The sequence below is a fragment of the Periplaneta americana genome, chromosome 6, assembly GCF_040183065.1.
Source record: "Periplaneta americana isolate PAMFEO1 chromosome 6, P.americana_PAMFEO1_priV1, whole genome shotgun sequence".
NCBI lineage: Eukaryota > Metazoa > Arthropoda > Insecta > Blattodea > Blattidae > Periplaneta > Periplaneta americana.
In genome coordinates, this window is record NC_091122.1 from 49,675,618 (window position 1) to 49,692,764 (window position 17,147).

General features: G+C 36.3%; 1 long non-coding RNA gene across 1 annotated transcript in view; it reads right to left on the reverse strand.

Moving 5' to 3' along the window:
* The window catches only part of LOC138701314 (uncharacterized), a 97,446-nt gene that overhangs the window by 8,183 nt on the left and 72,116 nt on the right, over positions 1 to 17,147 (reverse strand). Inside the window, exon 2 of the long non-coding RNA XR_011332500.1 lies at positions 16,247 to 16,334. This is a non-coding gene — a long non-coding RNA (uncharacterized lncRNA). The remainder of the gene's footprint in view (positions 1 to 16,246; positions 16,335 to 17,147) is intronic.

The window sequence follows — 17,147 nt, forward strand, 5'->3', positions numbered from 1 at the left end:
AAAGACCTGACCTTTAATGAGTAGGTGTACTTTAATGACATGCATTAAAGGTCTGCTACCAGGTGTATAATTACTACGTTTCGGCATGGTCGAGCATAAAAATATATATATATAATCAATTTTTTAAATCGTAATTTTTTTTCATATAGCAGAAGGGCAATGTTTTACACATACCAATTTTCATTATTGTATAAGATACAGTAATGGAGGGAAAAAAAAGTTGAATATCTCCAAAAATTGTACTGCTGTAAGCTGTACCTAACCCCTTAAAGAAATATATTTCTCGCAAGAGTTTTTCTTTTCTTTTGACCACTAATTAAAATCATAAAACTTAACCAGTAGTCATTTGATTCGGACTCTAAATCTAAGCAGTGAGAGTAATTCAATACCTGCCATCCTTCTTGAAGGCATTGTCTGGACTACTGATGCCAATATGCGATCGTTGCTCCATTTCTATACCTCCGCTCCTATCGCTGTTCCTCAGCTGTGCTGTGCTACCCTATAGTCAGGGCCGGGAATTTATGGAGATCGCGAAAATCACGACATAATAGATATGCAACAGATTTTTACTAACCTTTACTAATTAAGTGATTTTGATTAATAATATGCGGATGAAACAATCGCAAAATATAGTTCTAATAGCGAAATATGAACACATTCGCGTCGTTTTATAGCGAATTTCATATTCTGACTTTTTTTTCGAATTTCTTTTTCACTTGAATTTTTATATATTCAAGTAGGCTACATTGCATGGTATTCCAAGTGTTCTGATTACATTAGTGAACTCAAAAGTCGGGGAACTCAGCATTTCACTAATAATTTTAAAATGTTAATTTGAGGGCTGCAAGTTTTTTTTTTTTCCGTTTTTAATGAATGTGTGTTAAATATAGTCTCAATCCAACAAATATTGTCCTCTGACCCTACCGCACGTTTACCAGAATCCAACGAACCTTTAATGTTAATTATTTGGAAAGTAATATTCACACTGGTTTAATACTCAATTCCAAAATAATTATATTTTCCAAAATTTCCATTAATCTCTGCCAAGAGTACAAATCAATCTCCAACAATCTCCGCCGACACCAATATTAAAAAACACAAATGATAAAATTAATCTCCATAAATACCTGCCCCTGCCTATAGTGCGTTCGAAATTTATTTTTATTTTTAATTGGTTTATTTTACGACTCTTTATCAACTGCGATGTTTATCTAGCGTCTGAGTGAAATGGTGATAATACCAGCGAATTCGGAGTTTAGAAAATACCATTGGGTATATAGGCGTCTATAGCGGACATCCCCCTTCTTTGTAATATAACTAAAATAAATTATTTACGTATTTTCTAACGTATATAAAATAACAGAAGTAAATCTATTCCATTTGGAAATGCAACATATGTAAGAAAGCTATTTATAAATAGGCCTACTGTAAAGTGTTAATATTTGAAGAAATGCTTAGTTACAATATTTAGATTTATGCAAATCTGGCTTTCAGGTAGTAAAAATTATCAATATTTATATTTTATACAATGTATACAAATAATTCGTTTATGAAAACCTATCCCGTTGCAGTGAACGAAAACATATATTCTGAGGTTATGAAATGCAAATCTTTTACGAACATCACATAAAATTTATGTTGTTTCTACATCATATGACATTACAGGGACATACGTGAGGTGTAACTTTAATAGTGGCAACACTGCTTTAAAAGCGAAACGAGACGGAGTTAATTGTTATCACCAGTGGCGGCTCGTGGATTGGGAGAGCTGCAGTAGATTTCGGTACATACAAATTTCACTTCTTGATACCATTACTAATAAGTGTAGGACAAAAATAAATGCACTACATATCGAAAAACCAAAACTTCCTTAGTTGGGAGAAGTCTGTGGGACCATTTTCTAATCCCTAAGAAAAACTAATACCATCGATTTCAGTCTGAATTTCAGATCGGCAGACACTCAACTTACAATCTACCAGTGCATTCTGAATTGTCTTAGAATAACCTTAAACAGTGGCATGTTCCAAATGATTTTTGAGAGGCTCGTTTAGATTACTCACGAACTGTAGCAACCCACGAAACACATCAGGGTTCTTCGAATCGTTTTTTCTTCATGTCCCCTAACGGGAAGTTCATATTGGCCACAAACTTTGATACAATTAATATTTTTTTTTAATAATTTCACGATTTTTTCTCACTTCTTGATTATATTTGAGAATGTTTGTTCTGTTTGTTTCACTTAATTGCACAGCAGTATGAGTTGCGTAACATAGCCAATGAAACAACATTTTTCAGGTGAGACTGCGAAGATTAGTGCATTTTGCTTTTTAGGGGCAAATGTCCTAAATATGTCACACCACTCCTAGTCCATGCAGCATCACCACCGAAGAGGCAAGGAAAACAAAATACAGATTTTTTTTTTTGTTCACATCCACGTAACCACAAATGCTTAGCGTAAATTTCATTGTTATACTTCCTTACATATATGCACTATTTCGGCTGGATGAAGCTTAAGTAAGATTTAAGTCGGGTAAGGACGACACTTTAATTTCACTTCATTACATCAATATTCTCCGCAAGGGAAAGTTGAGAAAAATAAAATTAATATTCTGTAATTCTCACACACTCATGCTTGCAAATTTGCACTGGTTAAGTTACAGTATTAAGACGTCACACCAAAGCAACACTCAGATATACCGATGTTCAACAATTTTCTAAAACTGGAAAAGAAGTCTCTTTCGTATTTTACGTGCTATATCAAAAGGATTCTACTCGTGCAATCATTTTGAGTTAAGGCAAATATTAGGTTCTGCTGGAGGCTGGATATATACTGTACGTAATAATAAGGCAAAAAAGAATATTAATTTCGTTATAATAACTCGATAAGATTCTACAACAATAATTATGTGAAAAGAAAATACAAATTTTGTCATTAAGTTTCAAGGGAATAGAGAATCTATTTGACGTAGCATTAAAATAGCGGTGTGGGAGGAGAGGAAAGATCCCTTGTGGCCTGGCTCTGCAAGGCACTGCAGCGAGATATGGGTTTTAAACAGCGGCAGTTTCCCTCTGCTTCCCTTCACCTCTCTACCCCCTGACCATGCAAGAGACACTCTCTATGAGCTGACCATCCTGCAGATCCCAGGACGACTTTGAATGCAGTGTCAATTCCAATACAATAGACGCGCAAAAAGATAATGCATAAGATAATAGTACATATTCCCGGCCAGATGAAATATAAAGCAATTTACCAATAAAAGCTGTAACAATTCTTCTAAAAATTAAAATAAATATTATTTTTATTTTCCTGTCAAAGCAGGGAGTGCTGCAGCTCCGCAGCTCTTATGGACGAGCCGCCCCTGGTTGTCACTTCTACCACATGTTAGTCTATGTCTGCCCTCCTTCCCCCTAAAAGGACTCTTCCATCCGACTCACAGCGCATGCGCTGTGGAGAGTTGAAATTAGTCTCCTGTTAGTTACAGTTCTAAGCGGTTGTGTTTCGCCATGTTTACAAAGCAGGAACAGTGATCTTGGCTAAATGTTAATGCACAGTATTTCCGTCATTTTTTAACATAATCTGAGACCAGCGATGCGAAGAAAGCGCCCACACGTTTTGCAGTACCCTCCCATCATTTTGCAGGATAACGCAGGGGCGCACACGGCACAGCCTGTAGCTGATTTGTACTGTCGCTGGGGGGTGGGAAGTGCTTTTCCATCCACCACATTCACCGGACTTAAGCCCCTGTGATTATGACTTAATCCCGAAGATGAAGGGACCACTTCGTGACATTCGATTCTGGACTGTTCCCGATATTCCGCAGGCAGTAGGGTGGTCCATCAGAAACATCAACAGAAGAGGAGCTGCTACAGCGATACTATGATTTTCACATCGCTGGCAACGAGTTGTTGACAATACTAGTTACTACATTGAAGGATTGTAGAAGTTTCATAGATGTATCATTTGTATATTCGTAATAAACAAATAGTTGTCATTATTAAAGTTACAACCTGTGTATTTATATTACATTACATCATTATTATTTAATGGTCCCATGTGTACCTGCTTGGTTACGTATCCACTTGACGTAATAGATGTAGCTACCAGAAGAAACTACTAGATCCGCTGTACGTTTGGGAACGAAAATGCGCTGTCTAGTGATCATAGCGAGAACTCGCTGTAGTATGTGGAGGAGGGCTCTTCGCCTCTTTCTCGCTAGCGAAATCTCTTCAAGTGTGTAACGGGCCTCATGTGAGGAATTTGTAACAAAGCTTGCTTCCAGATAAGACATTTAAAAGAGATTCACTCAACAATGTATGATTTTATTTCAGAAGTTACACTTTTGCGTTTCAATCGTGTAGCAATTCAATAGTAATACTATTATAATAATCCTTATACTGCTTTTCTGAGGCTTGAAAGTAATGAAGTTTTCCCTAAGATAGGTTACTAGCCTTATCGTTAGGTAGTTCAGTAGTGGGGCTGCCACTTTTAGCCTCTGGACAGGCTTGTAATGCAGCATTTCCTCTGCATTTGATGAAACAGTTATATCGCTGTGACTCGGTCGCCATATCCTCATTGGCAGAAACAGGGTGGACCACGAGAAGGTGAAGATGGCTAAATAAAAGCTAAATTAGTACAAAAATTCACAAGAATAAAAATATGTGTAGCTTGTTTCCAAAAGGTACCAAATCCAAAATTTTCGAAAAATGAGTTACATGTGGTAGCGCATACCTACTAGGTTTCGGAATCTGAAGCGAAAGAATTTTTGTCAAAAAGTACCTAATCCGGTGTATAGAGGTAGTCTAAATTTACATTTTAAGGAAAACATACCATATTCACTTCAGCTTTCATAGCATAAATATATCATATATATATATATATTTCATATCAAATAACGTGAAAACAAGCAATACTGGTCCAATACAGATGCTGTAAGTCAAACAAAATTTTTAATTGGATACAAAGACATAAAATCTCTTAAAAGACACATCCAAGTGCTAAAAGTTTTGGAAGTAGTGAAGCCAAACGACCGACTATTCACCCTACAACAGCACTAGTAGGTGTACATTCTGCATATGCAGTGACACCAAATGTACGCACAAAATGTTTACCAAATGGGATAAGATATGATCGTATTTTGGTTGAACCGAAAGAAATAGTGAACTGTAGGCATGTAAACCCAAGTAAGAAAAATGGCTTGATATCTTTACTTTCTGTTTAGGGGTATGAATTATAGAACTTTTCACTTTACAAGAGAGTCCTGAAAGTAAATAACATTGGCATCAGATACACCTTTATTAATGTTATTAACGTTCACTATGATGTTTGATACGTTTTACTTTTGTTGCTGCTGAGACAAGATGTTAATTCTAAATGTTGTCTTATAAGTGAAACAACATTGTAATTAATGATAAATATCACAAAATATATTATTATTTAAGTTATTTAGTCATTAAGTGCATTGTATATAAATCTTCTCGAATTTTTATGCCAAAAGTACCAAATCCAAAATTAAATTGCCAATAACTTTGGAACAAAATGTGGAATAGCTTAAAATTTGCTATAAAAAACTTCAAAAAGATGCAGATAAACCCTATGCCAAATATTGATATATTACAATAATTATTGTAGCTTCAGTACGTTGTTTTGCTGTCCTGTAAAATCTGTCCAGTTGGATTTGGTACCTTTTGGAAACAAGCTCCACATATATAATACCCTAGCATTACCTTCCCTTTTATATGGAAGTGAGATTTGGACATTACGGAAAAGAGATATGAGCAGAATCAAAGCAACGGAAATGAAATTTCTCAGACGGACAGCAGGATATACTCTTTTAGATGGAAAATGGAATGAAGAAATATTGGAACAATTAGAAGTAGAGTCAGTAGAAGAAAAAATAAACAGATACAAACTAAATTGGCTACACCATGTAAAACGAATGGACAATTCAAGAATCCCCAAAATGATAATGCAATATCAACCCAGAGGACATCGACGGTTAGGAAGACCCTTTAGAAGACTGCTAGATGGGGACGAAACAGGTCTAGACAGTTCTAATTCGTGACGGATGATGATGATTATTATAATAATAGGGTTTGATAATAATAGTAATAACGACAATAGAATCAGAAATAACAACAACGGTAACAGTAATGTAGTGATCGTACTATGGAACTGACAAGTATCCCTAAATTTAAGGTAAAAATCTGTTAACCTTATCTTAAGTTAATCTCGGAATTGATTGTTCCCAACATAATAAAACTTTCTGATGATACGAAAGAGAGATATTAAAGGTAATCAGAGGTATGTCATTATTTCAGGAATACACGCCAGCTAACCGTTGGATAAAAGCAAGGGATGGTCTCTCTGTATCCGAGTGGAAGGAGACAATTACAATGATAGGACAAGTGTCAAACGTGCGTGCCATGCCAGGTCGGTCTCAGGATGGCTCCCAGTGCAGACATTGCACTGAGATAGAAACCTTATCCCACATCCTGGGATTCTGCCAACATGGAACTCATCCGGAATACTAGACACCATGCAATACGAGAACTTATTGCTAAAAGTCTTCCTTCCTTCTACGAGATTCATCAAGAAATCCACTGCCTTGCAAAAGATGGAAGTTCTCGGCGAGTTGACATCATTGTCATTGACAGAGGAAATGACAGATAAATTATCATCGATCCCACCGTGCGCTTTGAAACTGCAGTTGAACAACCTGTAGCAGTACATGAAAAAAAGAAGACCATCTATGACCCTACAATTCAATACTTTAGAGATTATTATCATATACAAGGACAGATTGAAGTATTTGGATTACTGTTCGGAACAAGAGGAACAATTCCAAAATTCTCAGTTGATTGTTTTAAGTCTTTTAAAAATTTTGAAAATTATTGCCGTAGACGTAATGAAATATTCTGTTCAGATTTTACGTAATCACCTGTACACCTAAATTTCTTTACATTCTATCTCATTACTAATAATTAAGGAGCGGATTCCTATGTGATTAAATATTTTTTTTGCGTGTGATAAAATACAATTAACAAAGTTAAAAATTCCGAACATGAAGTTTCAAGTTTAAAATCCGAATTTTATTTCACATAAAAACACATATTTTCACAAAAAAATTATGTAAATACATATTTTCAGGAAATCTGTTATAAACACATAAATTTTGGAGTTTTTTTAGTTAAATAATTTTTTTACAAGAACTAAATCAATTATATCATTCAGAAGCATGTTATCTTTTTTAAGAATTCTTGGTTGCTTCGTGTTTCTAAGCGCTGTGTGGTGTATCCGTGATCCATTTTTGTAATAGTATCGCCTCAAGTTCTGAGAACTGCTAGGCAGCATATCAGTGTTATTATTAGAGAATAAATTAACATGCTGAAGATGATTTCATTCCACGCTGTTTGTCAAACACAACAGATAAGAGCTCGCGTATGAACATTATTTAATTTAAACAAATCTCTCGCCTCTCGCTCATGTCCATCAAGCAAGGCAATATATCTTGTTGCGATTCCCTGTTATCGGGCTTCGTCAATTGATATCCTTCAAGATATACTGAAAGATGGTTATTTAAAAAAAAGATTTGGCTTTCCTATTAGCAAATTTAAGCTTTTTGTGTGACACCATAAAAAAACTCGAAACATCCAAAAACCTGTTGTCTGAAACAGGGAGGTGCGTGCCGTGGAAATTAAACTAGACTCGCTACCAGGTTCAGAAGCATAATTACTAAGGGACAAATTCCAGAATGTGTTTGGGAAAAACAGTGGATATAAAAAAATGTGTAAATTTGCTCAATTATTGGAGGATGTACCTGTAGATGAAATTGACGTTGTTTGTGTTTGTGACATTCCTCTCTTTAAATATGCACGTCTGACGTCCCGTGATGTGGAAAGATCGTTTTCACAGTATAAGTCGTTGTTCAGAGATAATCGGCATGCATTTGTGATGGAGAATTTGGAGATGACCTTTGTTGTTCACTGCAATTCCCGGCCAACTACTAGCACTCAAGTGTGGTTGGTGAGTACCTAGTAACATTTTTTTTTTCAAGCTAAGTAAGGTATTTTTGTCATATTTAAAAAAAAATATTTATTTTTTTATTTTTAGCAAATATTTTCGTACTTTTTAGCACATAAAAATAAATATATTTAAATTTTTTAGTAGATAAAAATCCGCTCCCTACTAATAATTATTGAATAAACATACTTTCCCAAGGGTAGCTTCCATTTGAAAATAATAATCATAACACAAATGTTTATTTTTATTGTTTAGTATGCTGTGTCTTTTGGCAACCCTTACTGAACGGCAGCTACCCTTGTGGGATTTATATTATATAAAAGCAAATTTTGACTTAATGCTAACAACACAATATTATAGAGAAAGTGTCGGGTCGAGTTTTGTGAATATTATTGTAAGATATAACTTCATATCATATCATACAGGTTTTATCTACTTATTTGTGTAAATTTCATTGACCTGCCCACGTCGAAAGACGGTCGAAACCGTTGTTAGGCGTCAGCCGAGCCTTGGCGAATCAATACTTCAGTCTGGTCTGAGCTGGAAGCGGGGGCACCCGACGCGACGCTGTCCCCAGCCCAAGTCTGCGGGCTTTTCATTTCGGCACTTTGAAGGATTCTTTGAGATCGTTATCTCCTATCTTTAACAACCAGAACGTTTCTTAGATTACACCAGTGGCGTATACTGGTTTAAGGGTCTGGGCTACCACTGACCCTATTATTACACAAAATATATTTTAAAAACCCCATAATAAAATTCCTTACCTATTTATATGTGAATTCCAGACGTCTTGATTGGGACGAAAATACTTTGATGACTTCGTCATTGAAATTACAGTTGGGCCGCTTGCGAAGTTTCTGTATAAATGACTTTTCAATTGACATCAGTGCCAAGCCGGATAAACGTTCTTGTGTATGAGTTGATCTACAGTAGGATTTTATTCTCTTCAACGCAGAAAATGTTCTTTCTACCGATGCTGACGTAGCTGGTATTGTCACAATTAATGTTGAAATTTAAGGACTTCAGGAATAACTTGGTTCAGCTGGTTTTCATATATGGCAGATAATATTTCATGGATAGGTTTGTTCAAAAAATCAAAGACTTCTGCTGAATATATTACACTTAATTCATTTTTAAAACGTACTTGACCAAAGTGACTGTTATAGGACTGAAATAATTTGTTTAGTGCCTCATTCGGGAAGTTTTCTCTATAAGCAGAAAATTTTTGAGAATCTAGAAGATGTGTGAACTGAAGCTTTCCATAATCAGAAAACCTGTCAGTAATTTCCATGTGCATACGATCTAGTATGCTGTAGTACAGCTGCCTGTATTTCAATTCATCATCTCCTTTTCTTCGCTTTAATGGTGGTTCCATTGTATTGTCTGAAGAATTTTCATTTTCCATATTACTCCATATGGACGGAAACCCACTACGTCTGAACTCGGATATAGTATGTTTTAACTTTGATACCTCTTGCAAGCAGTATTCTATGTCTAGACTTTTTGTCTGAAGAATATTGTAGAGCACATCTGTATGTGCGAACACTCTAGCATAGACTTCAAGAAGAAATATATTCTGAAACTGTGTGAAAAAATACAAATATCCTTGAGCCTGCACAATTACATCATCATCCCAGTTTTCTTCAGAGTCATTACAAATGATATTTTCAAAGAAAGCAGTCAGTTGTTCTCTGTATTCCTTTACTGTATTTACAAGCCGAGATGTAAAATTCCATCTAGTTGGTGCTACTTTTGGGAGTTTCTTTTTCATAAATTCCTTGAGTTTTTCTAATCTTTTAGGAGATGATGAGAAAAATGCAGCTAAACCCGACAGTGTTTTGAAAAAAATGCGGCATTCTGGAATGGATAAAGTAGTTTGTTGCAAAACTAAATTGAGAACATGGCTGTAACAATGGACAAATAGTGCTTGAGGATACTTTTCTTGAACTTTTGTTTTTAAGCCATTAATATTTCCCGCCATAACTGAAGCACCATCGTACAGTATGTCTGTGCAATTAACTTATTGCCGACATTGTGTTCTGCTATAACACCTTCCACATGCTGAAACAAAGCAGCAGCAGTTTTGCCTGAACTGACATTTGTGAATCCTATAAACCGTTCTTGAACATTGGCAGTACTGTCGACGTATCTTAAAACAGTGGACAATTGACTCTGATTAGAGCAGTAACTTGTTTCATCAACAACAATGGCCACAAAAGGTGCTTCTTCTATTTCAGATTTTATGTTCTTTATCATAACCCCACTTATAGCAAATATTAAGTCATTCTGAATTGCGGGAGAAGTACCACGGAATACTGTTGAACTCTCAAGATGATTGGCCAGTAAATGGTCAAATTCACTTAAGGAACTTAAATATTCAATATAATTTCCTCTATTGTCTGATTCCACACTCTCATTATGACCCCGAAAAGCCAATTCTTGTTTTCCTAGAAAGCAGACTGCGTTAATAAGACGCAGTAAAATCTCCCGATTTTTTTTCACAAGAGCATTGTGTTGGTTGATGTGTAGAACTTTTTGCTTATCTAGCTGTAAATCAATTCTTGTCTTCCCAAAGTTTGCAAAGTTCATGCTACTATAAATATGAGCTTTTGATTTGTCGTGTTTTAGGACTGCCGTTCGAAGGGAGTTCATATTAGAAAACCCCTCTTTTGACCACACATTAGTTTCGCGGCTAAATAACAAACATGGCCAGCAAAATAGTTTAGACAGTTTAGAACTACCACACAACCAATTCCACTTACCATATGATGTTGAAGTGAAATGGCGTGTGTACTCACGCTGTTTTTCTTTTACGTCCATGGACAAATTTAACTCAGGAGTTGGTCTTTCCATTTTCAAAATTTCAACTTTCTCGTTGTTATGTACGACGGTTAAAAGGCACTTTTAATAAACCTTCTATTACACAGTCATTTTCAACACAAACCTCTCCAGAAACTTGTTCTGCCATATTTTTCACAATATCACTTAATTGGGAAATTAAAAACTTAATAATTCACAATTAATATAACTCTTAGACACTCGAACAAATCACAAATTTAAAATACTGCACTGCAAGAACACAATCACATTAATGAGCTAGCGTACTAAGCATATTGTTGCTTCGCGCCTTCCAAGAAACCGATCACGAGAGCGGCAACTCACCCGCCTACAGTGCACGATGGAAACAGGAGGGAGCGGGGGGACGGGGAGTTGTGCGACGTGAGCGGAACGGTCACAGGCTACCCTTCGCGGCAGCGGTTTCTCCAGTGATGCCGCCTTGACAACTTGTTTCTTTTCGAGAGCAGAGAGCGCATATAAATCTAACAATTACTTTAATTTTAATTACTGTGGTAAAACTAATACGGTAATACAAAATTATTACATTATGTTATATTATAAACTTTTTCTTTTGTAATTTCCTTGGGCTACCGCCGGTAGCCCCGGTAGTCCGCAAAATACGCCCCTGGATTACACACAATTTCAGCAGAAAGATAGAAAATAATTTGCTTTCTTAACGGTCTTACATAGCTCCACTACGTGTGAAATGATAGCAGTAGCGTAGCCAGGATTTAGTTCTGGGGGAGTTTAAACATAAAAAACTGACTATAATATACAGGGTGTATCACGAGGTTATCCCCCGGTTCATTGAGGTGATTCTTGATGCTATTTGGAACAAAAAATTTGAATACAGTAATGGGGTGACATTCATAATTAAGGAGTTACGGCAATTTTTAAAAAAGCAGAAAAAAAACTTTTTATTTGATAATAATAATAATAATAATAATAATAATAATAATAATGATAATGATTTATTTAACCTGGCAGAGTTAAGGCCATACAGCCTTCCCTAACACTCAACCAGGAGTAAAAACTGCGTTACAAAAACACTACAAATTTACAAAGTACACTACAATTTTACACACAAAACTGAATAAGATAATAATAATAAAATGTAAACAACAAGTAAGAAGAAATCAGACATAATATATAACATAGAGAAAGAAAGAAAAAAGCATAATAAAATGTGAACAGCAGGTCAAAATAAATGAGGCATACAAAGTATAAAAAAATAAGACAATTATTGATGATAATAATAATAATAATAATAATAATAATAATAACAACAACAATAATAATAATGATGATAAAAAATAAGAATAATAATAATAATAATAGACCTAATAGTAATAATAATACTAATAGTAGTAATACAATAGTGCAGTACAAAGCATACAATGAATACAATATTTTTAAGTACACACAGTAAGGAAAATTATGATTATATATAGCTCAACTTATCACATTAGAGATATACCATTATCGGAAAATATGAAAACAAAAATATAAAATAAGTTAAATATCACTAGAACATAAAAAAAATGTGAATACGTGGAAACATGCAATACAACACTTGTTTTTTTTTTTTTTAATTTAGACCGGCCAGAGGCCGTTTACCAAAGTTATCTTTGTTTTCTGTTTTCCAATTGCTTCCTTTGTTTTACTTACACTAATACAAACACAACACCCATGCCCGAGGCGGGAATCGAACTCACAACCCTTCGGCCCAAGCGATAGAGACATGCCGTGCCCCTACCGCTTGATCCATCCGGGCCGGCCATTTTGTCATAATAGTAAGTTAGTTTGGCAACTCGTCATAAGATAATTTTCTAACTTGGATTTGAAAGATTTCAATGTTCGGCAGCCCTTGACTTCAGGCGGCAGAGAGTTCCAGTGACGAGAGGTAGCAACAGTGAAAGATGAGGATGACACTGATAAAAATGGAAATCATACTTAGAATACAAACAAGTGTTTCATTTTATACCAGTGGATGTGTGTAGAATGGATTTAAAGCAAATGTTCAAAATTTCCTTCCTGCATCTGAAGGCAAAGACTCGTACGGGTGTGAACCGCGCGTGTAGCATTTCGTAACTTCAAATGTTCGTTCCTTATTGTCGCTGCGGCATGGAGAATGCGTTGAATTAACTCTTCTCGTGTTTGAACCCTAATCTGGTACACGATGTCTTTCATCCACCCCCAGATGCAGTAATCTAGGGTGTTAAATCTGGGGATCTGGCAGGCAAACGGTTGGCATGATCATGTGGTTCTAAATGCTGCACTTTTTGCACATGAAAAGGATACAGTCCGTTCTCATGAAGAATTCTCTATACCTTGGAATGTGAAACGTTAAACTTCCCCCCACACATCGGTAGTCCTGCACAAACATGTCTAGCGCTACATACACCATGGCGTGTTTCGAAAATCTGTTGTAACTCCTTAATTATGACTGTCACCACATTACTGTATTTACATTTTTTGTTCGAAATAACACCAGGAATCACCTCCACAAACCGGGGGAAAACCTCGTGATACACCCTGTATATGGTAACAGAATTTTGTGTTATTACTTACAATTATACAGTAGAATTCAGATAGTTCGAACCTCGATAATCCGAAATTCCGATAATTCGAACTTGCCAAAAAAGAGAAGTGGAGGGAGGAAAGAGTATTCGAACTAGAGAGCTGCAGAATAGGGCTTACAACCGGTTTTCATTCTACCGATCAGAGAGCATCCGTCAAGGTAGAGCATAGGTGTCCAATTGTAACTCGTACGAGGTAACCCCTGGCGTAAGCAACCCGCAGCGCATATTCTTTAAGGTCGTTTTTCCTATTTTATATGGAAAGTTATTGACCTTAGCAGAGCATGCTTGACATGCAATATCTCCTGGTTCTATAGGCGTTTGGACACCCATGAGGTAGAGCATCCGACCGAATGTTCGAATTTCAACCGGTTACTCCTGATGTTTTTCAGGCTAGACAGAACACTGACTTTTCTGAGTACACAAACGGAGTAAGAATTTAAGGAAATTTACCATGTGTAATTTAAAAAATGTATTTGCTTAATATAGGCGGCCGGGTAGCTCAGTTGGTAGAGCAGCTGGCTACGGACTGGAAGGTCCGGGGTTCGATCCCAGGTGGTGACAGGATTTTTTCTCGTTGCCAAACTTTCAGAAAGGCCCCGAGGTTCACTCAGCCTCCTATAAAATTGAGTACCGGGTCTTTCCCGGGGGTAAAAGGCGGTCAGAGCGTGGTGCCGACCACACCACCTCATTCTAGTGCCGAGGTCATGGAAAGCATGGGGCTCTAACTCCGTGCCCCCCAAATGCCTTCATGGCATGTTACGGGGATACCTTTACCTTTTACCTTTTATTTGCTTAATATAGCCCCACAATTTTATTGACTGCATACTTCATTACATTTATCTTCATAACATACATATACATAACGTAGGTCTATATAGATGACAAATGGACACCGGTAACAACAAAGGAAATGAGTGTAATGGATAATACGAAATCTGGTGTGTAAAGAAATGCAAGACTAGAATAAATTACAATTACTTACTAAATAGACGAGAAAATAAATCCCGAAAAGACAAAGTAGGCTATATGATTATGTCTCGTGACGAGAATATTGTACGAAATGGAAATATAAAAATTGGAAATTTATCTTTTGAAGAGGTGGAGAAGTTCAAATATCTTGGAGCAACAGTAACAAATATAAATGATATTCAGGAGGAAATTAAACACAGAATATATATGGGAAATGCCTGTTATTATTCGGGTGAGAAGCTTTTATCATCTAGTCTACTGTCAAAAAATCTGGAAGTTAGAATTTATAAAACAGTTATATTACCGGTTGGTCTTTACGGTTGTGAAACTTGGACTCTCACTTTGAGAGCGGAACATAGGTTAAGGGTGTTTGAGAATAAGGTGCTTAGGAAAATATTTGTGGCTAAGAGGGATGAAGTTACAGGAGAATGGAGAAAGTTACACAACGCAGAACTGCACGCATTGTATTCTTCATCTGACATAATTCGGAACGTTAGATCCAGACGTTTGAGATGGGCAGGGCATGTAGCACGTATGGGCGAATCCAGAAATGCATATAGAGTGTTAGTTGGGAGACCGGAGGGAAAGAGACCTTTGGGGAGACCGAGACGTAGATGGGAGGATAATATTAAAATGGATTTGAGGGAGGTGGGATATGATGATAGAAACTGGATTAATCTTGCACAGGATAGGGACCGATGGTGGTCTTATGTGAGGGCGGCATTGAACCTCCGGGTTCCTTAAAAGCCATTTATAAGTAAGTAAGTATAGAAGAGAAAATAAGTACATAAATTATATTGTAACGTTTACACTTTAAACTCAAAATGCATACCTCGAAACCAGTAGTTGTTAATGCCTTTTAATTACTCTAAACAGATGGATTATTTCTATAATAAATAATTTTAAGAAGATATGTTTTGCTCTTGACGATACCAACTGTAATACCTGAATTAATTAATCAACTAATGAATCAATGAGTGAAAAAATTAATAAATTAATGAACCAGTCAGTTAATCACTGAATCAGTCAATGAATCCATGATTGATTGATTGTAGTGAGAGAAGAATTATCAATTAAATAGTAGGCCTACACGATGATAATCATGTCCTTGCAAGGGCTCTTGGAACTCCTGCATGGATCAATGCGTTCTGCCTTTATCGTCCACCCACAAGCAGTGAGAAACAACTAGAATATTCGTTAAACCGAACCTAAGACACTCCACGAGACGGAAGAGCTTTGCATATTGACTACAGCGCCAGGCGTTCAATAGCAATATATGATTAATCCATTCATAGTGCTCTGCCCAAGGGCAGGTCTTTCACTGCAAACCCAGCATTCTCTAGTCTTCCCTATTTTCTGCTTTGTCCGCATATGATCAACAGGCACCACGACAATGATCACGAGAAGGACCACGACCAAGGTAAGAATCATGACAAAGATAAGAACCACGATAAGGACAGCAAGGATCTCAATAATGACCATGACAAAGCCAACAAGGACCACGGTAAGGACAATAGCAAGGATCACGATAATGAACATGAAAGGATCACGAACAAGGTAAGAATCATGACACAGACAATAAAAACCCCAAGGACAACAAGAATCGCGATAAGGACCATGACAAAGATAATTAGATAACAAAGACACATTAAACTGGGGCGCAATTACTGCACTCAAGTTGATGAACTGAAGACATATTTTATATTAGAAATTATTTTGAACTAAGGAGCTCTTACATTGATTACATGACGTCACGCCTCCGACTCAATGTCTTTATTCTGCCAATGAAAATCTAATATATTCCATCCGATAAATACAATGAAATTGTTCAACTTACATGTGGAGTATAGCAGTACAGTCAAGACAGCCTACATCATGAACTCGTCGCAGTATTGGATGAGGAGTAGCAGCCCTATCGAAGAGATCTGAAACATAAGATGAAAAATAGATCTATTGAAGAGATCGACAACCATAGGTAAACCTATTAAAGAGATCTGATCTCATGTCATGTCATGTCATGTCATGGACTCAGACTAAACCCAGACAAATCACAAGCTATAATAATGGGCCACCAACGAGCATTAAACAAAATAGATCTAGCCACGTATCAAATACAAAAATAAATAATACTACAATTACATATAGTAAGACAGTAAAAAATTTAGGGGTATATTTAGATTCAAATTTAAATTTTCAAAGTCAAGTGACCTACATATGTAAGAAAACTTTTTCCATAATTCATTCCCTCAAATACTTAACCAATGTTTTACCTCTCAGCCTTAAAAAGAACCTGATCCAAACTTTAGTGATGCCCCACTTCGATTATTGCGATTCTTTATTCACGAATCTAAATACTGATCTTGCCCATAGACTACAGCGTGTTCACAATATCTGCGTTCGTTTCGTTTGTAACATTAGAAAATTCGATCATGTAACACCGTCACTAGAACTGTTGTCTTGGAGTCCACTTAAAGAAAGAAGATTCTTCAACTCTCTCTTATTACTATTTAAAATCATCCACACCTCCACACCCTCTTACCTAGCATCTCGTTTTGTTTACCTTTCACTACATCGAACCCGGAACATGTACCTTCTCTCTATTCCTCTGCACAGAACATCCTTCTACTCATCATCTTTCAGCATATCTATTTCACGCCTCTGGAATTCTCTCCCTGACCACGTCAGAGACTGTCGGACAATATCAAAATTCAAATTTAAATTAAAAAATCACATTCTAG